We start from the raw sequence: 20,966 nt of genomic DNA on the forward strand, positions 1-20,966 counted from the left end.
AGCTGCTTGTGAGGGTGAGGTGGGAGGATCACTTCAGCCCAGGAGTCTGAGCTGCAATGAGCTATGACCATGACACTACACTCTAGTCTCGGCAACAGAACAAGACCCTGTCTCTAAAAAAAAAAAAAAGTTAAAATTAACAAAATTTTTTTAAATGCTGCTTTAAACCTCCTATTCACTTCTGATATACCAATTTGCCTTCTCATTACTTACCTTCTTCTTGTTAACAATCTACTCAAAATCTGCTCTTCACTGCTTTTTAAGGTGATTTTTGTAGTTGTAATTTTATTTTATTTTTTTCCACAAGACACTTTCATTCTCTAAGGTCTTCAAATGTTTTCTTTCTGCTTCAAACCAAAAAGTCACTTGGTTGGGTACCAGACTTGGGGTAAAAATAACAAATTATTTTGGTTACATACAGACTTCTCTATCTTGGAACCCTTCTTATTATCAAAGCCTAAAGCCATGCTTATCCCTATGTCCTTCAATTTATCTTTCTTGGTAACTCATAAAATTGAAGTTTAAAAACATGAGAGCAGGGCCAGGCACCATGGTTCACACCGGTAATCCCGGCACTTTGGGAGATCAAGGCAGGTGGATTGCTTGAGCCTAGGAGTTTGAGACCAATGTGGGCAACATAGTGAGACCCTGTCTCTACAAAAAATAGGCAAATTACCTGGGTGTGGTGGTGTACATCTGTAGTCCCAGCTACTTGGGGGAGGCTGAGGTGGGAGAATCACTTGAGCCTGGGAGATTGAGGCTGAGGTGAGCCGTGATCATACCACGACACTCAAGCCTGGGAGACTGTGCAAGACCTTATCTCAAAAACAAAACAAAACAAAACAAAACAAAACAAAACAAACAAACAAAAACTATGAGAGCAGATCTTACCCCAGAGACCTCAGTATCTTTTTTTTTTTTTTTAAACTCCCCATTAGCTGTTTTTTTAACAAGACCTTTGTAAATAGATCACTTTACATTCTAAGGCCCTCAATACGGCTTGACTCTCACATCTATAATTTTGGGTGCGGTTTGTTCAGGTAAAACAAACAAACAAACAAAAAATAGTTTTAGAATTACTGAGCTGTTTGTTTTTTTATTTTTTGAGACAGAGTTTCACTTTGTCACCCAAGCTGGAGTGCAGTGGCGCGATCTCGGCTCACTACAACCTCCGCCTTCCGGGTTCAAGCGATTCTCCTTTTTCAGCCTCCAGAGCAGCTGGGATTACAGGTGTGCACCACCATGCCTGGCTAATTTTTGTATTTTTAGTAGAGATGGGGTTTCACCATGTTGGCCAGGCTGGTCTTGAACTCCTGACCTCAGGTGATCCGCCTGCCTCAGCCTCCCAAAGTGCTGGGATTACAGGTGTGAGCCACCATGCCTGGCCTAGAATTACTGAGTTTTATGCTGCTGTATCATCTCTGGTTTAGAGTTTTCATCAAATTTTGGCGTTGACGTGTTAGTTTATTCCATTCACACAGCCATTTGTTCATCCATAAATACTTATGGGAGCATCAACTATTACCCAGTATTACTGGGTTCCAGGGGCTGTTGAGATAATGGTAAGCAAGAGACAGTTCCTATTCAGGGTATGACAGAGACAGACAATAACACCAGCAATTACAAAACCAAGCTAAGATAGAGGGAGCAGAGTGTACTGTAAGCTCAAAGTGGAGACAACTAATTACTCAGGGAAGTCAGAGAAAGATTCTAGGAGAAGTGATGATCACATGACTAAGCATAAACAGAAATTTGTATTACTCCAAATTTCGTACTCTGCAGAGGCAACAATCTGTGCGATGTTTCAGAGAAAAAGCAGAGCACATTTGAGGAACTGACTAGGTTTTTATGCCTGAAGCACACTTCATAGGATGAGGCCAATGGGTCAGCTCATAAACAGCCTTGCTAACAGCAGACTTCTAGGATTGCTGCATCTTCCTTTTCTATCGTTATTCTTTATTTCTTTTAAAAGGATTCATGTAACTTTATGTTTGTTTGTTGACTACTATTGACAAACTTAATAATTCACTTATTTCATGATGTTTGTTAAGTACCTACTACATATCAGGTCTAGAGCTGGGGATAAGAGGTAAAGAACTACAGCTGGCTTGCTCCTCCCCTTCAGTACTGCTATTAATACAAATAAAATTATCATTTCAATTTGTCTGCTATTGCATCAGATGGAATATGCTGGAAGTTTTCCAAATTCTAAGGATATGTTGAAGGTAGTTTGACAGAATAGACAAAACTTACTTTGGGAGGTCCAGAAGGCATTTACCTCAAAGTGCTATACAATTTACTAAAACTGAAGTACAAGTAGAAGCCCAAATGACTCCCCAGTTGGGAGAGTCATACCACACATACTTGTGAATGTACAGTGAACAGAGGTAAGAAATGATGGTCTCAAATCTTAAACCCAAGACCAAAGCCACAAGAATAGGCATTCCAGAACTGGAGGCCTTTTCCTAGGAAGAACTTACTGCTGATATGGACACTTTAACACAGGAGCCCCAGGGGGATAGCAATAGCAGGGATTTATAGTTTTAAAGATGGTAGCAGTGCTCCCAGTAACAGTGCAACACCAGGAGACCGCTGATAGTTAGCATAACATAGACAAGATATTTCTTTTTACGACTTGCTCAGCATTTTAAACACATTTGCTAGGTATTGTCATTTCCTAAACTGCTCTTCTTTTAGGGACAGACTGCAGGAAGACAACCTGCAGTATTACTCCATTATTGTCCAAATACTGATTCTGGCCTCAATCTCCCAAATATTATTGGCCATCCCCTACCTCATTTACTATCTCTTGTTTGTCACAGAGTTTTACCAGGCCCTGAGCTATTCTCATATAGTCAATGAATGAATAAGTATTAGAACGTATCTTTTATATCAACATTTTGGCTGTGATTTCAGAATAGCCCCTCTATGGAGTACAAAATGACACACAGCTCAGATATGGGACCTTTCGCCGAACAAGGGCATCAAAGTGCACATGGAAGGCAAAAACTAACAATGGATCATCTATCTCGGAAGGCCCTGGCCTAGTGTGATGAAGAGGTTCAGAGACTATCTTATTTTCCTCTCTCACAAAAAATATGATATAAAAACCACACACTGCTTTTATAACTGAGTTCATATGAAGCTAAAAATCTACAAACTATTAAGTAACATGGTTTGCTAACGCCATTCAGATAATTGCTTTAAGCCACTATCCCCAACATTAAGATAACACAAAGATGTAAGTATTCTCAACTTGTCCTGATAGATTAGGAACAGCAAATTCTGAAAAGTCATACCATACTTACATTGATTATCCATAGTTCAGAATTATTAGAAAATATGACTATAGTCAATCTTGTCTCCCTCCAATATTAAACTTGGTAGGTACATTTTAGCATTCTTCCAGACTTAGAGACTTTCTGAGGGTATCCAGAGAAGTTCCCTTCAACAGAGGATAACATATCATCTGCTAAAACTTTTTTTCATAAAGCTTTCTGTAAAGAACCTCTGGTTGGATTCAGGGCTTGGTGCTCTGTAAGATATAACATTTATAAACAGTCCTGGGAAAAAATACATTACTACCTGAAAATATCAACAACTAAAACGACCTACCCTTAGCCACCAGGTATTGGTGTCCCATTCCTCCCTAATGTTTAGAGGGAACAGCCTTTCTTTTTATAGCATGTCTATCCTTTCTTCTTATAAACTTTTTAATAAAGACACATTTTTAAGTAAAACCCCAAATAAATAAATAAAAACACCCTATCCTTTGAACGAGCAATTCTACCTTTAGGAATTTATCTTACAGATATATACTAGTGCCAGCCAGTATGCAAAAAAAAAAAAAAAAACCCAAATTTATACACATGCATATATATTAAATATAATGTTCATCAATATGGGAATGGTTAAATAAACCATGGTATTTCCAATTCATGGAACTGCTGCTATATGACCCTTCAGAAGAATAAGTTAGAACTACCTGTGCTGATATGAAAAAGTACCAATATGGTGGGAAAAAAGCAAATTGCAACACAGTGCATTCTATTACCCCATTTGGATTTAAAAATAAACTTCTGTTTCTAAACCTGAATAGATCACACAGTTACACTAATGAATACAATTATTGATTAAACTGTACATTTATATTATACATACTTTTTTATACATATGTTATATTTAACAATGAAAGTTAAAACCCTTGCTAATCATCTTTAGGTAAAGTCATCATGTATGGTCCTCCGCAAAAGCCAGAGGACTGCCTAGATGCAGTATTTCCCTCTGCATTCAGCTTATGGAAGGGTCCCCACAGGTGAGCCTCAGTCCCTTGTCTAATGGATCCTGGCATTGTCAGCAAACCCTGATTATAATACCTTCCCCACATTTCTGGGACCTCCATATGGGAGAGGAGCACATCTAGCCTCACCCAACCACTCAGTTCAGGGACTCTGGTCAGTACCCCACCAACACTGCTATCTGAAAGCCAGTGGAGAAATGAAGGTTGGCTTCTCCTCAGAAATATAGGGTAGGGATCTCTGAATTACATCTAGTCACTGGGACATATAGGACAGCATTATAATTGGAACTTCAAATAGTCAACCCTCAAAGTGAGAATGGAGAGAAAATGGGGCCCAGCAAGAGTGAGGCTCAAAAGAGAGGGCAGCATTGAACAGAAGGGAAAGGAAAAGGAAAGAAAGCTGTTAACACAGAAAGTGACTTGGGGAATTGAAAGGAGAGGTTAGGGCACGGAGAGAGAGAAAAGGGAAAAACTCTGCCCCCTGCCAAGTTGAGAGGACACACTAGAAAGGGACAGGTCCATCCCTCCCAACAAGCCTGATAAGGCCACTTCCCAGGCCAGGTCCCCCGCCAGCCCGGCCCCTGAAAGACAGGCTCTGCCCGCCTCCTCCCAGAGCATTAGATTAGGCTTTGTGGGAAAGTTGGAATCTTGATGGTTTAGAAAGAGGCCCCTACAGCTTAATGTGCTGGCAATTTAACTAAGCGCTCCTGGTTCCTGATGAAATACCAAGCCAGCCCGGCATTGCTCCATCATGAAAGCGCGCTCTCCTGACCCTCTGAGAGAGCAGCAGCTCAGTTAGCACTACAGGGTGGCTCTTAATGGACAACAGTGAATTTCACATCAAACCAGGAAGTATCACTTGTACCTATCATGTGCTGCACCCTAAGAGACCATACAACCCAGGGCAGCTCACCCTCCCCCTTTCTTCTGTTTTCATAGGATTCTTAAAGGAATAGGCTTTACAGACAATGAAGATAGGAGAAAAAAAAAATTCTAGATGATAGCTTCAGTTTCTATCATTAGCAACATCCACAAACAGTTCTCTATATGTGAAAGGAACTCAAAGTAGTTTGGGTTATTGATTAGTTTAAAAAAAAAATAGCATCCCTCCTGCCCCCCAAGAAACATTTGACTTTCCCAGGAGCATCTGAGTTTTCTAAGAGCACACTGGCACAGAAAGAACAATGTAACACAGCATCAATGAAGCCACACCCCTGGCAGAGGGCCTAGAATTTAACATAGTATCCAGCCTCACCACCACTCAGACCTCTTTTTGGCAAACTTCAGATCAAAACATCAGTGGTTTCATATTGCATTTACCTCTTGTTACCTCCTAGATTCCTCATTCTGTGGCCTTCCTAGTATCATAGAGCTACACAAGTTTTAGGAGAAAGACAGGATTGAAGGGGCCCTCTCTGAGGGCCTGCCTATTCCAAACCATCCTACCACCCATCTACTACTGCCTGAAAAACTCACTATCAGTGAGTCATATCTTTGGGTAAAGGCCGTATTGCCCCAAGTGGGATATGTGCAACTTGGGGAACATGGACAAACAACTTCAATAGTTTATACCTTCTATTTGTGACAGGTGATATAGTAGTTATCAGTTTAAGGCAATGATATTGTTTCCCTTTTAAACAAATTTTAAGGTTTTAAAAAATGGGTCAACTTTAAGAAAAATGTTAAACAACAGTACAGATGACATAAAGATACAAAAAAATCATGTAGAGGAACACAAATGAAGTGTGAAAAACACTAGGGTTTCCACTTTCAAGACCCTCCCTTTAAATACAACTACCTGGCCGAAGGTGGTGTCACACACTTTGGGAAGCTGAGGCAGGAGGATCCCTTCAGGCTAGGACTTTGAGAACAGCCTAGTCAACATAGCAAGACCTAGTCAGCATAACAAAAAATACAGACGGGGGTCCTGCTATGTTGCAGTGGCAGTGGCCCCCGTGGCTCTTGCAGGTGCAGCAGCTCATGCAGCAGTATTGCTTGAGCTCAGGAGTTCGAGACCAGCCTGGGCAACATAGTGAGACTCCCATCTCTATAAAATAAAAATAAAAAATTAACCAGGCCCAGTGGCACGTGCCTGTAGTCCTAGCTACTCAGGAGACTGAGGTGGGAAGATCGTTTGAGCCCAGGAGTTTGAGCCTGCACTGAGCTATGATCATGCCATGCACTCTAGGCTGGCAGACTGTCTCCAAATCAAAATAATAATCAGTAAATAAATACAATTATTCCTCATTAGTTTCTCACATAGCCACCACCAGACATTAAAGGTCACCAAAAATTCAACAAAGTTAGCAGAGCCAGAAGGGTGCAGAAACTGCAATCAAAGATTAGACCGGCTTTAGAGCGGGTGGTGCTGGGGAGGGAAGGTTGTTAGTGGGGAAGAGGCGGAAGGGCAAAATCTGGAGTGTCCAGGAAGTTAGTGGCAGCAGGAAAGCACTAAGTATTCGACTTAACAATAAGGGCTCACGGAATAGGCACATTCTTACAAATGTCCCTCTCTTCACACACTTTCTCCCCAACTGATTCTGCCCAAGATTCTAAAACTGAAAGCTGACTGGTAGAGTACTGCATGCAGCATTAAACATTTAACGTGGCAGAAGTCTAGCACCATTTCCCAGGTCTTCCTCTCCCCAAATGTCTTTGTAGTTTAACTGTTTCCCATCCCTACTTTTATCTGAATAAGCAGCATGCCTAGATAGTTTTCAGTTATGATGTTTTCTGAGCCAATGCTCTTGAGACTGGCTAATGATTCTTTAGCACAAATAATCAGGAAACTAGTGACAGGCACCTCTGAATAAGGCATTTACTCTTCAGTGAGTAAATCAGGTAGATCAAACCCTCCTCCCACCATGACTATCAATATTCTCCCTTAAACTATTTAATGAAAAGAGTTCAGAAAAATATAAATCATCTGTTGTTTTTGGCAAAGTCATACCACAAGCTTGCTGCCCACAGAGAATGGATTCAAACCATTTGTCTCCTTTGCTTTAGATGTGAGGACCTACCCAGTTTCCAAGATCTGGCTTTGAGGCCTAAATCAATAATAATATTCCACATACATCTCCTAAAAGCTACAAAGGAATCATTCCAAGCTCACTTCCTTTTGAAGATCCCTTTGTGTAGTGCCCAAAGTGGTGTGAACCTTTTTGGTTGTAAAGTGGGAGGGTCAGCTCGTGTTCAATTCCCTTGCTTTACACTGCTGCTGTTTAATTGCTGACTCCCATTTTATAGCCAAGCCAATTAGTAGCCTTGGCCAAGCGTGAGGAGCTTGGAAGCCTGAAACATGGCACTCAGCTAAGCCTATAGAAAACAGAAAGCCTTTTCTGTCAGAATTTCCCTCATGAGAGAGAGCTTGACCTGGCCAACAAATGTCAGAAGTCTAAAAGATGGATGTTGTAGTTCAGTACGTAGTGTCCCTGGCCACATCAGCAAGCACTTGAATCCTACTACATTGAGTGACAGGACCGGCGGCCTGACACAGGTAGGGGAAATTTTAAAAGATGACTATTTCATTCCTCATCCAATTTAGCGAGCAGTATTACTCCCTTTCATCTCTGACCGGCTTAATAACTAACTCCTTTGAGGGCTGTGACACTTTCTGATAATACTCTTGCTGTTAAAAAGGATGCTGGGTCAAAGGCTGCCAGTCCCACAGCCTTCTGTGTTACTGGTTTACTCCAGGCACTCCAAAAAAAAAAAAAAAACAAAAACAAAAAAAACAAAACACACACAAGACCAGTTTAACAGAGAATAAAAGAAAAAAGAGAGTAAGGCTGGGTGCGGTGACTCACATCTGTAATCCCAGCACTTTGGGAGGCTGAGGTGGATGGATCACCTGAGGTCAGGAGTTCAAGACCAGCCTGGCCAACATGGTGAAACCCCGTCTCTACTAAAATACAAAAAATTAGCCGGGTGTGGTAGTGCACACCTGTAGTCCCAGCTACTCGGGAGGCTGAGGCAGGAGAATCGTTTGAACCTGTGAGGCAGAGGTTGCAGTGAGCTGAGATCATGCCATTGTACTCCGGCCTGGGAGACAGAGCAAGACTCTGTCTCAAAAGAAAAAAAAAAAAGAAAAAGAAAAGAAAGAAAAAAAAGAGAGTGAACAATCTGAGCTTTACTATTTATATATGAAATACAAACAGGAATTTAGTTAGCCTCAGGCTTCCAGATTTTTACTTTTATTTTTGAGACAGAGGCTCCCTCTGTCTCCCAGGCTGGAGTGCAGTGGCACGATCTTGGCTCATTGCAACCTCTGCCTCCTGGGTTCAAGCAATTCTTGTGCCTCAGCCTCCTGACTTAGCTGGGATTACAGGCGTACGCTACCACGCCCAGCTAGTTTTTGTAATTTTAGTAGAAACAGGGTTTCACCATGTTGGCCAGGCTGGTCTTGAACTCCTGGCCTCAAGCAATCCATCCACCTCGGCCTCTCAAAGTGCTGAGATTACAGGTGTGGGCCACTGTGCCCAGCCATTTTTTTTTTTTTTAAGCGACAAGGTCTCATTCTGTCTTCCAGGCTAGAGTGTGGTGGCGTGACCATAGTTCATTGCAGCCTCAAACTCCTGGGCTCCAGCAATCCTCCTGCCTCAGCCTCCTGAGTAGCTAGGATTATAGGCACATACCACATGCCCAGCTAATTTTTAAAATTTTTTTGGTAGCAATGGGGGTCTCCTTGTGTTGTTCAGGCTGGTCTTGAACTCCTGGGCTCAAGCGATCCTCTTGCCTCAGCTAGGATTACCGCACCGGGCCTCAGATCTTGATTACAGGCTGATTAGTAACCAAGCCCATAAAGTCCCAGGAAAAACAAAACAAAACAAACAAACAAAAAAACAAAACAAGCAAAAAGGTCAGGCATGGTGGCTCATGCCTATAATCCTAGTGCTTTGGGAGGCTGAGGCAGGCAGATTGCTTGAGCCCAGGAGTTTGAGGTAAGCATGGGCAACATGGCAAAGCTCCAACTCTACAAAAAAACACAAAAAATTAGCTAGGTGTGGTGGTGCAGGCCTGTAGTCCCAGCTACTCAGGAGACTGAGGCAGGAGGATGGCTTGAGCCCAGGAGGCAGAGGTTGCAGTGAGCTGAGATCACACCACTGCACTCCAGCCCAGGCAACAGAGCCAGACTCTGTCTCAAAAAAATTTAAAAAACAAAACAAGCAAAAAGGCCTTAGATAGCCAGGCATGGTCGCCTGTAGTCCCAGCTACTCACAGGGTTGAGGTGGGAGGATCACTTGAACCCAGGAGTTACAGACCAACCTGGAAAACACAGCAAGCCCTGTTTCTGAAAAAAAAAAAAAAAAAAAAAAAGGAAGGCCTTGAATAAGGCTTTCCCAAAAATTTAGAACTTCAAACTCTTTAAAAAACTTTTATCATATCTCAAAATATACCATTCATCCAAGAAGTAAAATATTCTGCCTTGGAAGAGCTCAAATTTCATATAAGCCTCTCATTAATTCTCCTCGGTACCTCTGTGAGGAGGTACTGACCCGCATTCAAGGTCAAAGAAAGTTTCTGTGCCAAGAAAGGAGTGCCCTGATCAAGGCCTTAGTTGACTAAAGGTGAGCTCAAAATGCTCCATCCCGTACCCTAGCCCTGCCTTTCACCTCAGCCCAGTTCCCCTTAAGAAAGAGCGTTTCTGTTAAAGCCCAGCCCTGTTGTGTATTATAGCTTGTATTTAGGGAAACACACTAACATTTTTTTCCTGACAGTAAAGTCTTAAGTTCTCTACCAATGGGAAAACTTGTGGGGGTGGCAGGGGTGAATGAAAGCGGAAAATTTCCAAAAACTTTTGGCCTACTTAACTTCCCTGACAGCACATAGTTATTTTGTTTGGGAAAGGAGGGGGTGGACTGTTTCTTTCCAAAGGAACCACAATTAGCTGGTCACCTCAAATATTATCAAAGAGATCTGGAAAATAGTTATTTTTCTAAATTTTTTAATGTGGTCAAGACATCTGATTTCCAGCGATTCTTAATATTAACAGGCTCCTGCAAAGCCCCTTAAAAATCACTATCATAATCTCTACCAATCAGCAGGAACACAGGGAGAGAAAACTACTCTGGCCTTTTACACACTTCGGGGCTTCTTTTACAGAGAATGACTTCACTGATCTGATTGGAAGTCTTGTTTCCCCAGGTCTCACCCTGGATTTGCCCTCCTTTGAGTGCTGCACTGGTTTCTATATTTACGCACAAACCAGCTGCGGCCACCTTCCTTCACAATTTTCAAACCTGCCTTTTACTGTACAGGATCCCTGGAGGTCCAGTTCTGTTTTCTGGAGTCATAGAAATACAAAATAAATTTCACTACCTCCTAGAAAACAGACGTTGGTAAGTTTCAATATAAAATAGACAGTTCTTGAACCCAGGAGGCAAAGGTTGCAGTGAGCCGAGATCTCAACACTGCACTCCAGCCTGGGCGACAGAGCAAGACTCTGTCTCAAAAATAAACAAATAAATAAAATAGACAGCTGTGTATTTTTTTGGTCATAGCACCAATAAATTTCAGGACCGGGAAAAATCATAAATTACCAAAGCATTCTTTTTCATATAACCAAAATATATTTTTCCTGTTGCTCATGAAATTAAGACAAAATAGCTAACTAACGAGCAGCCTTACACTGAGAAACTCAAAGCTGTTAGGAAAGGACTACAGAATTTTTTTTTTTTTTTGAGACAGAGTCTTGCTCTGTCGCCCAGGCTGGAGTGCAGTGGCGCAGTATCGGCTCACTGCAAGCTCTGCCTCCTGGGTTCACGCCATTCTCCTGCCTCAGCCTCCCGTGTAGCTGGGACTACAGGCGCCCGCCACCACGCCCGGCTTATTTTTTGTATTTTTAGTAGAGACAGGGTTTCACCGTGTTAGTCAGGATGGTCTCGATCTCCTGACCTCGTGATCCGCCTGCTTTGGCCTCCCAAGGTGCTGGGATTACAGGCGTGAGCCACCGCGCCCGGCCAGGACTAGAGATCTTTGATCTACAATTAATAAATAGTATGGGACTCCTTTCAGCTCACCCAGTGCCCCATATGAATGTTTTCAGTGCTGGTTCTCCTTTAATAACTTCCCCCTATTAAATCTCTTACCAGTCATTTGGGGTTTGGATTTCACCGTAGGTATAAGAGGTGTTTGTAAGACACTCTGAAACCTCTGAAGGGCAAAGTGTTGCGGACGCTATAACCTCCCTGCATACTGAGGGGGGCATAGCTCTCAATCAGTCATTAAATCCAGTCAAATGAGATACTCGAAAATGAGCTGCCCTTGGGTGGGTCCTTTCATAAGAAGGAATTTAAAAAAAAAAGTTTGCTAACATGATTACTCCACAAAGTTTACATGTATCATATTGTATAAATCTATAAATATGTACAATTATTTTTTGTTAAATTTTTAAAGATCTGCCAACAACGGCTGGAGAAGGCACCTGGCTGCCTGAGCCCCTACCTTTGTCGGTTACAAGTATTTCATAAGCAGGGTTCGAGGCATCCCGTCAGAGAAGAGTGTTGTCACCTTTCTGCCGGAATGTCACACCAACTTCCTCAGTGTTGCCCTCACACCAACTTCCTCAGTGTTCCCCCTACCCCAATCTAGCCAACGTTTCAATGGCTCCCCACAGCACACAGTGCCTCTCAGCTGGGCACTCAAGGGTGCTTTCCTAACCCTCCCTAACCTAATTCTCCAAAGATTTTTTCCCCCAAAAACAGCCCAGCAGACGGTCCAGTTAGTCCCCAAATCGTTTTTCCTCATGGGCTCCTTCCCCAGGGCTCCTCCCCTCCTTCTCTCCCCCCTGCAACCTCCACTGCTACCGGGAGATTAGTTCCCACCCGTCAGGACCCCGCTCAGATTTCACTTCCTCCAACAGGTCCGCTCAGATCCCAATCCACGGCTCTCAACAGCAGCCGGGATTCCTTTCCCCCGCAACGCCTTCTCTGAACACCCCGGCCTCCGAGGGTCGGCTTCGCGTCCCCTAGTTACTTCCAGTCACTAGTTACTTCCGCTCCGCTCCCACCCGCGGGACTCGCGACCGGCCCCCTGCCCCCGGCTGGCCCAGCTCGGAACACGCAGAGCGGCGCTTCAGAAATCGCAGCTCAAGGCAAGGAAATCCAGAAGCCTCCCGCGGACGTCCCCCGGGCCGGGGTGTGGCAAGCCCCGCTACGAGCCCGCCGACTCCTCGTGAGACTAGAACCGCAGGAACGCGGAGCCCCTGTGAGTCCACCGCCGGGACGCGCGGCGCGGCGACCAGGAGTCTCAGAGTAGCCGCGGGGCGCCGGGAGGGATCCAGCTGGCGGCAGCCGTTTCCCTGCCTCTCTGCCCCTCCTCAGGGGCTGCGCGAACCCCTGCCTGAAACCGGCCCGCCTGGGTGCCCGCTAGTTCTAAGGGCGCTCTCCGGGGAGCCCGGGTACGCGCACAGCCCGGGACGCGCCCTGTCCGCGCCTGATCCCCGCCCTGGTCCCAGCTGGGTCCGGCCAGGTTCGCCACACCTCACCTCTCCTCTCCACGAACCGACTGGATAACGGTCGGGTCTGGACCTGAAGAGCCCGGACCAGCCCGCAGTAGCCTCGCCGCACCTGTCTCAGAGCGAGTGAGGAGCAGCCCGGCGCCTGACGTCACGGCCGCTCCCAGTGCAGCGAACCGGGAGTCACCTGATCACCCTGGCAACGCGCGCGGGGCGGGGCGGGGCGAGGCGGGCGTCACAGCACGAGCCCCGCCTCCAACTGCTCAGCCTCCAAGTGTTGCCGGAAGCGCTGTGCTGCAGTCGGCGCCACCGGGACGTGAGGTCACCCCGTGGCTTCCCAACGCGGGCCTCCCATCTGCGATGGATACTTGGGACTCCCCCAGGCGTCCCACTCAGGTTGGATAGGTTCTCCGAGACTCCACCCTATACCCCAACTCCGCTAGTTCAGGCGTCTGGGAGACAAGACCAGCGTCCATATGGGACCCTGTTCAGTGCGTGGCATGAGGGGTTGGCTGTGGGCTGCTGCCTCCTCGTGTCTTGTTGGTCCAGACCCATCTTGGTTTGGAGGCTTACTTCCCGAGCTGTACCTCAGAGAAATGGGGCTGAGGCTGATAACTGGATTGCTCTCTGGCTACTTTTCCCCATAATCTTTACAACAAGTAGTCCCGCCAGTACTTTAGAGTGTAATGAGACTTCATTCACAATAGGAGGGGGAAGGGGGACAGAACCTTCTGTCCTGAAGGTTTCCTTCTTCATTCCAACAGGAAGAGAAGTTACCGAAAAGCTCCCAGAGCAAGGCCTAGAACGAGCTTGCAAGTCCTACTTGCAAACAAATTTTTATTTCTCATTTTAGAAATTGATTTTCTCTCCACATTCCTCCCCTTGCTTGCTATTAGGTTGGTGCAAAAGTAATTGTGGTTTTTGCATTTTTTTTAATGGCAAAAACAGCAATTACTTTTGCACCACTCTAATATAATGATATGCCTACAACCTTTGTTACTCTCTAGGCTCCCCAGATAGACCATCAGCTTCGAAATGAAAATTTAACATCCCAGGAGGTCTCACTGTGAGAGTCACTGCCTATTTCACACCTTCACTACTTGCTGACTTTCATTTCAGTTTTACTCTCCTCATCCCTGCACTGCCAAGAAGGTTTCATATATATTGAAACCTTCCCTCTCAGAGTGTAGGATCTTAGACCAAGAAATTAGTTTATAATTAACTTCTTGTAAGTATCTTTTAGTGTCAGGCAATGGGCCATGGGCAGATTGATTATGATGTGGTCCTTGAAGATCAAACATGTATGGGTGGTATGTCTCACATTCAAGTACAACTTGTACTGTTTATTATGACTTAATCATTGTATTTAAGTGGCACTTTTTTTATTTTCATACTTAAAAAAATAAACGCATATAAGTGGGAAAGAAGACAGCTGTGAAAGGTAGAGAAGAATCATGGCTCTAGACAGAACTGTACTAATAGGAGAGAAGAGATTGAAAATGTGAGCCCAGGTCCCAAGGAGCACAGAAGCATGGCCAGGAGGTTTGGTGGGAACAGGACAGAGGCAGCCAGGCCTGAGGTGTTTGGCAGATCTGAGAAGGGCAGGGATAGAGGGTGAGGGGAGGAGTTGGGCCAGAATGAGGCTTGAGAGATTCAATAGAAGGTGAAAGTGCTGGGAAGGGAGGAGGGATTGGAAAGAAAGGAGCAGTGGTTTGGGAAGGGGTCGCTGGAAGGGAAGGCAGGGTAAATAGAGACCCAGGAAAGGGTGCAAAGAGTATTAAGAGAAGGGAGGCTGAGAGTCTACAAAAGGGAGGACTGAGAGGGAGGAAGAAGCAGGTGGGAGACTCTGGGGCAGCAAACATCTCAGAAACAGGCAGTAGGTGGTGTCCTTCAGAGGCTGTTGGAGAAGAGCAGTATTGTCTGTTCGACTCTAAAGAGTGAAGGTCATCCATGCACACCCCAAACTATCTTTGGACCATCCGAGGGCAAGAGCCACCCTTTGCAGAGAACTAATGCCGAGGGAAGAGCAGAAATAGGCATGTCCATAACTACACCCTGATAGGACTCATCAAGACGGTCAGGCTTTTTGGCTGGACGGTTTTTCAGGCCTGTGGTACATGCCTCTGTGCCTCTAATCTGGGCAGGGCAAGGTGAGGATGGAGTGGAAGGTAGGGGTAATTCCCTTAGAAGCGAGGCGAGCTTCTCATGGCAGCTGGGTCATATGGAGGCTGTGCTGGGGGAGAAAAGATGCTAGGACACATTCTCAGTAAGGTCCCTGACCACTACTCCCCTTTTACTGAGTTGGTAGGGTGAGGGCATAACCATCGAAGGAAAAATAGAACATTCCTCACCCCCACCTCCATATCCATGCTGAGGAAAGTGTTAACATGTGGGTAAAAACTCGGGGAGTGTTGCTGACAGCATTCAAGAACAGAGATGAGGCCAAGGAACGCATCTCACATGGCTCTTTTCTATGATTTTGACCTCAGGTCCCAGGACTAAGCAGCAGGCCAGAGGTAGAAGTTGCTGGAGTTTCATCAGGTTTCTTCACAACAGCAGTGTGGGTTTCCATTCCTGGAAATAAAAGAAAAATGTCAGGGTACAAAGTCCTGGCCATGCATATTTGCTGTGAAAGTCCATTAGTCACAGAAGTTACAATGAATTTTCAGTATTTGTTCATTCAGGAGAACTGTCCAAGGACTGTGAAGGCAATGTGGTGCAGTGATTGGGAGCCTGTGTTCTGAGATTTATCCATTTTGTGAACTTGGCCAAGTTACTCACCTTCTTTGAGTCTCTGCCTAATCTGTAAAATAGAGATGATAATATCTACCTCACAAGACTATCATAAACTTTAGGTGAATTCCAGGGCAAAGAAAGAGAACCCAGATTCATAATGTTTTGTAAAGGGCCATTTTTTAAACCATTGTATTTTTATTGGACCACACTTGTTCTCTGAACAGTTGGATGAAATAATGTTTCTTGGATGCCTAATGTACGCTCAAGACTGATGAATACAGAAGGAGTATGTGCCCTGGCTTGGTCAGGCATCCGATTTCCGATGGGAAGATAAGACAGTGTGAGACCTTGCCAGGCTGCTGTGAAATTGAATAAACTATGTCATGTCCTTCCGTGCCCGCAGCATTCATGGAAAGAGGGGCCATGCTAGCTCCATTGGCTAAGGTGGGATACATGAAAGGAAGGGTTTGGAGCAGAGCCTTGAAAGATAGGCAGGATTGGCCAGGCACAGTGGCTCACGCCTGTAATCCCAGCACTTTGGAAGGCCGAGGTGGGTGGATCACTTGAGGTCAGGAGTTTGAGACCAGCCTAGCCAACATGGTGAAACCCCATCTCTACTAAAAGTACAAAAATTAGTCGGACATTATGGCGCATGCCTGTAATCCCAGCTGCTCAGGAGGCTGAGGCAGAAGAATCGCTTGAACCCAGGAGGCGGAGGTTGCAGTGAGCCAAGATTGTGCCACTGCACTCCAGCCTGGGCAACAGAGCGAGACTCTATCGCAGAAAAACAAAACAAAACAAAAACCAACAAAAACAAAAATAAAAAAAGATAGGATTTGGAGAGGTGGTAGGTGAAGAGAGCATTCTGGGTCAGGGCAGTGATCTGAGCACCTGGGGCAGGGGCTCAGTAAATATTTACTGGCTAGATGAATGAATGAATGAATGAGCAAAGATAATAATGAAATTATCAGCATATTGTAAGATCAGCCATGCTTTGTTGAATGAATGGATGCATGGTTAAACAAAAAAAGCAAAGACAATGAAAGTAGATAATAGTGGGCATAGCTGTAAGACCAGCCTAACTGAACTGTGGAAATTGGGGAGTTGTGGGAAATAAGATAGAGATGGAGCCAACTGTGGCAGAGCTTTTGAGACAGTAGAATCTTCTGGGAGGAGCATGGAGTCTGGATCCAGAGGGACAGGATTGCATTTGGACTCCATCACCACATATTGACCATGTGACTTTGAGTGAGTTACTTAATCTCTCTTTGCATTGGTTTCCTCGTCCAAAAAATATAGGAATAAGATTGCTGTCTGCTTTATAGTGTCATTTTGAAGATGAACTAAGAACCTATGAAATGTAAGCATGGTGCCTGGCCCATTGTAAATGCCTTAAACTTAGTTTTTATTATTAGTATTAGTTTACTATTAGTATTAGTATTAAGGACTGAGCAGATGAGAATAGATTCAATATGAAAACTTAGGGAACCACTGAAGTTCCTTGAAGTGGGAAATGAGAATGGAATGTAGTGTTTGGGAAGAATCACTTGGCAGCTGTATTCAGGCTGGGTCAGAAGGCAACGGTGTAGCCCCAAAGGGTGAAGAAGGGCTGACCAGGGACTAGAAGCAACCCCTCCTGAAAATGAGAAAGCCTGTCCACTTGCTGGTACATGGCATGCACAGGCCCTCAGTAACCCTATTGAATGAAAGTGTACTGCACCAATTGAACAATATAATTGTGGCGCTCCCAGGTTCGATTGCAAATACTATCAGAATTCTCCCTCGTCAAGTATAGAGAGATTTAAAGCACTGGAGAAGTTCACTAAGACTTGGCCTCTGGTTCATTTCAATTTCTCCTCCCCCAAGTAGCTGGGACTACAAGTGCACACCACCATGCCCAGCTAATTTGTGTGTGTGTGTGGGGGGGTGGGTTTTTTTTTTTTTTTTTTGTAGAGACAGGTTTCACCATGTTGCCCAGGCTTGTCTTGAACTCCTGGGCTTAAGTGACCTACCCACCTCAGCCTCTCAAAGTGCTGGGATTACAGGCATGAACCAGTACACCCAGCCGTTCTGGCTCTTCTTTGTCTGATCTATGTTTTCAAATTCCAATTTGCTAGTCAGGAATTTCTCCACTGCAAGTTCTGAAGCACTATTCAAATCAGCTTAAAGAAAGAGGGAGAGATAATGTATTGGCTCATGAAGCCAAAAATTCAGGGATGAATCTGATTTTCAGGTATAGCTGGATCCAGGCATTCAAACACTGTCACCAGGATTCTCCCCTCTTTCTCTCTTTCTCAGCTCTTTTCTTTGCATGTCTTCATTCTCAGATAATCCCTCTGATGGTGTCAGAATTTCATTCTCACCATGAAAAGTCTCAGCAGACAAAAGGCTTTCTCTTTCCTAATAATACTAAGAAAAGCTCTAGAATGGAGCTTAGTTTTTATTTTTTAAATTTTTATTTATTTATTTATTTATTTATTTATTTATTTATTTGAGACAGAGTCACTTTCTGTAACCCAGGCTGGAGTGCAATGGTATGATATTGGCTTGCTGCAACCTCTGCCTCCCGGGTTCAAGCAATTCTCCTGTCTCAGTCTCCCAAGTAGCTGGGATTACGGGTGTACGCCAGCATGCCTGGCTAATTTTTTTGTATTTTTAGTAAAGACAGGGTTTCACCATGTTAGCCAGGCTAGACTTGAACTCCTGACCTCAAGTGATCCACCTGCCTTGGCCTCCCAAAGGGGTGGGATTACAGGTGTGAGTCACCTCTTGAATGTGTGGCATTTCTCTTGAATGTGTGGCCGTGGCCAGGGGATATAACACATTGGCTGGTTCCATGTTCTCTTCTGGAGCTGGGGGTGAACTCAGCCTCCCCCAAATCCCACAGTTGAAAGTGTGGAAGAATGGCTTCCCAAGGAAAATTCAAGTTTAGTTACTAGAAGTAGGAGGAATGGATGCTGAGCAAACAAAAAACACAACTGACCCCTACAGGCCACCAATACTGAAACCACAAGCCTCCTGAAAGCTCCTGAAAGCTCCTCCTATTGAAAGGTTCTGTAATATAATACTCCAATAGGCTTGAATTCACTTGGAAATCAACTTACCTTCTCTTATATTTCCAGAAAAGTTGTATCTAATGAGAAGCAAATTCTGGCACTCAGAGGTTGAGCCATGTTGACATCATCGTATAGAAGCTGCCGTTGGTTTTACCTAAATGCACTCTCCTTTCTGGAAGTACTACTTCTGAGGAAAGGGCGTCAGGGAGCACTTAATGCTTTAAATGTGTTTGTACAGCAGCTTGCATTCTCAAGAGGTATCACATAAATGCATGTGTTTTTAATTTTGATTTGAAGCACTGATTCCTGAAGTAGCCTGGCCTTCTGATAGTGATCTTAGAAAATCAACCTAGAAGAAGAATACATTTTTCTCCCAGGCTGCGACTCAAATGACTATGGCAATGAAGTTTTGTCAGCTATGAAGCATCCTCCTGCTTTTTAATCTTTTCAGTTATTAGGAAAATAAATTCAACACATATAAATTAGAAATAATCAGCTTATAAGTCTATTTGCATTTATATTTTTAAAATGGACCGATGACTTAGCACATGACCTAAGAAGAGTAAGAAGTCAGGGAAATATTAAATCCACATATTCATTCAACACATTTACTAAGGGCCTGTGGCCTACCATGTGCCAGGGACTGCACTAGGCCCTGGGGATGTAGAAATAAGCAAAACAGATTTTTAAAAATCCTTTTGTATATGAAGCTTACATTCTAGTAGGTGTGTCCATTTATATACAGTCTTCAAGTCTCTGTGTCATTGACAAGAACTAGTACTACATACCAGGAAGCATGCATGGCGAATCCTCAGATTCTTCTATGCTAGACATTCTGCCAGTGCTCTGCATCATCATCTCATTATTCTCTTCTTCCTAAGAGATGTAGATACCTGCTCAAGCAGCTACAGGAAATGAGTGGTAGGGTCAAGACTGGAGCACCTATATCTATATCTGCTTTTTAGTTCATATTTTCTCTTGGGGTGTGGATGCGGGGGATGGTGGAAAGTGGTAGGGACTGTGGCATATCAGATAACACGCTCTGTGCAAAGGGAGCACTACTCATTCAGATCCAGCCACTTGACACTCAGGAATGTAACTCAATGTGGCCAAGTTTTCTGATTTTTCAAGAGAAGCCAGCAAACAGGATTTTGACATGAAAACCAATTTCAAAATACTGTGAAAGCCAAACCAAATTTGTCTGGGCACAACTCAGGCCACAGATCTGCCCCTCTGTTAGAGATCATGCTGTGACCAGGAGGGTGCCTGGGGAGGTAGGATTCCAGATAGCAACCTTGAAACTAGCCGGCCAGCCGGGCACAATGGGTCATGCCTGTAATCCTAGCACTTTGGGAGGCCAAAGCAGTGGATCATTTGAGGTCAGGAGTTCAAGACCAGCCTGGGCAACATGGCGAAACCCTGTCTCTACTGAAAATACAAAAAATTAGCTGGACATGGTGCACAACTGTAATGCCAGCTATTCGGGAGGCTAAGGCAGGAGAAACACTTGAACCTGGGAAGTGGAGGCTGCAGTGAGCCAAGATCATGCCACTGCACTCCAGGCTGGGCAACGCTATCTCAAAAAACAAACAAACAACAACAAAAAACAACAACAAAAAAAACCCAGAAACTAAATGTGGGTAGAAAACTGAAAATACATCTGTGGTACTTACACAAAGTGTTTCTCAGGTTGATTTTCAAAGACTAAGGTAGAAAAATGGGGCTCTTATTTACCAAAAAAGCAAAGTCCTTTAATGAAAGCTACGAGGGAGGCAGCAGCTGGGGCACTCCAACCCCCAGCCATGGAGGAGGTCGGCATGGAACCATCTGATGCTGGGCTGACAGGCCATGCTTCTCTGAAAAGGAAAATTTAACTTCAGGGCAGGCTTCATGTTACATCTGAGGCCCTAATAATGATCATTATGCTGTCAGCACACAAGACATGGTTCAAAATAATTCTTCTCCTTAAAGTCACATCCTATGTGCTTTCTGGTCCTTCCTGGCCTCCTCCACCCTGTGGCCTCCCACACTCAACAAAACTTTCCTTTTCCCCACCCATTTGCTGAGGAACTGCGGCCATCAGACAACATATGGAGGTCTCATCACTGGGGTGGTCTGTAACTGGAAAGGAGTTGGTCATCTGGTGTTGGCAGCTTCTCTTCCTGTCGTGGCCTTTGGAAGGAAAGAGGGAGGAACACAGAATAGCATCCATGTTTAAAAAACATTTGCACCATCAACAGACTGAAACTCTACAAGACAATAGTCTTACTTTAAAAGTGTAAAGGAATTCCCATCCTCTTGGTCTTAGCAAGATCAGAAAACCTCTGTTTACTACAAGAATTGTTTCAGAAAGGGAAGTGAAATCTGGCACATGAAAAATCCCATTTCTATCCACTCTCAAGATAGTAACTTTGTAGCC

The 20,966-nt window shown here is 44.3% G+C and overlaps 1 protein-coding gene and 1 long non-coding RNA gene across 2 annotated transcripts in view; both read right to left on the reverse strand.

The window, feature by feature from the left end:
* LOC111528318 (cysteine-rich and transmembrane domain-containing protein 1) overlaps nt 1-12,999 on the reverse strand; it is a 51,907-nt gene extending 38,908 nt beyond the window's left edge. Inside the window, exon 1 of the mRNA XM_023195018.1 lies at nt 12,786-12,999. The gene's annotated coding sequence lies outside the window, so the exon portion shown is untranslated. The remainder of the gene's footprint in view (nt 1-12,785) is intronic.
* Nucleotides 13,000-14,101: 1,102 nt separating this feature from the next.
* Nucleotides 14,102-20,718, reverse strand: LOC111528347. The gene is made up of 4 exons (XR_004228929.1): nt 20,603-20,718; nt 20,282-20,403; nt 19,336-19,423; nt 14,102-15,329 (listed from the first exon to the last, which is right to left on the reverse strand). It is a non-coding gene; the product is annotated as an uncharacterized LOC111528347 (long non-coding RNA).
* Between the last annotated feature and the right edge of the window lie 248 nt (nt 20,719-20,966).

The sequence above is a fragment of the Piliocolobus tephrosceles genome, chromosome 4 (genome assembly GCF_002776525.5).
Source record: "Piliocolobus tephrosceles isolate RC106 chromosome 4, ASM277652v3, whole genome shotgun sequence".
In the NCBI taxonomy this organism is placed as follows: domain Eukaryota; kingdom Metazoa; phylum Chordata; class Mammalia; order Primates; family Cercopithecidae; genus Piliocolobus; species Piliocolobus tephrosceles.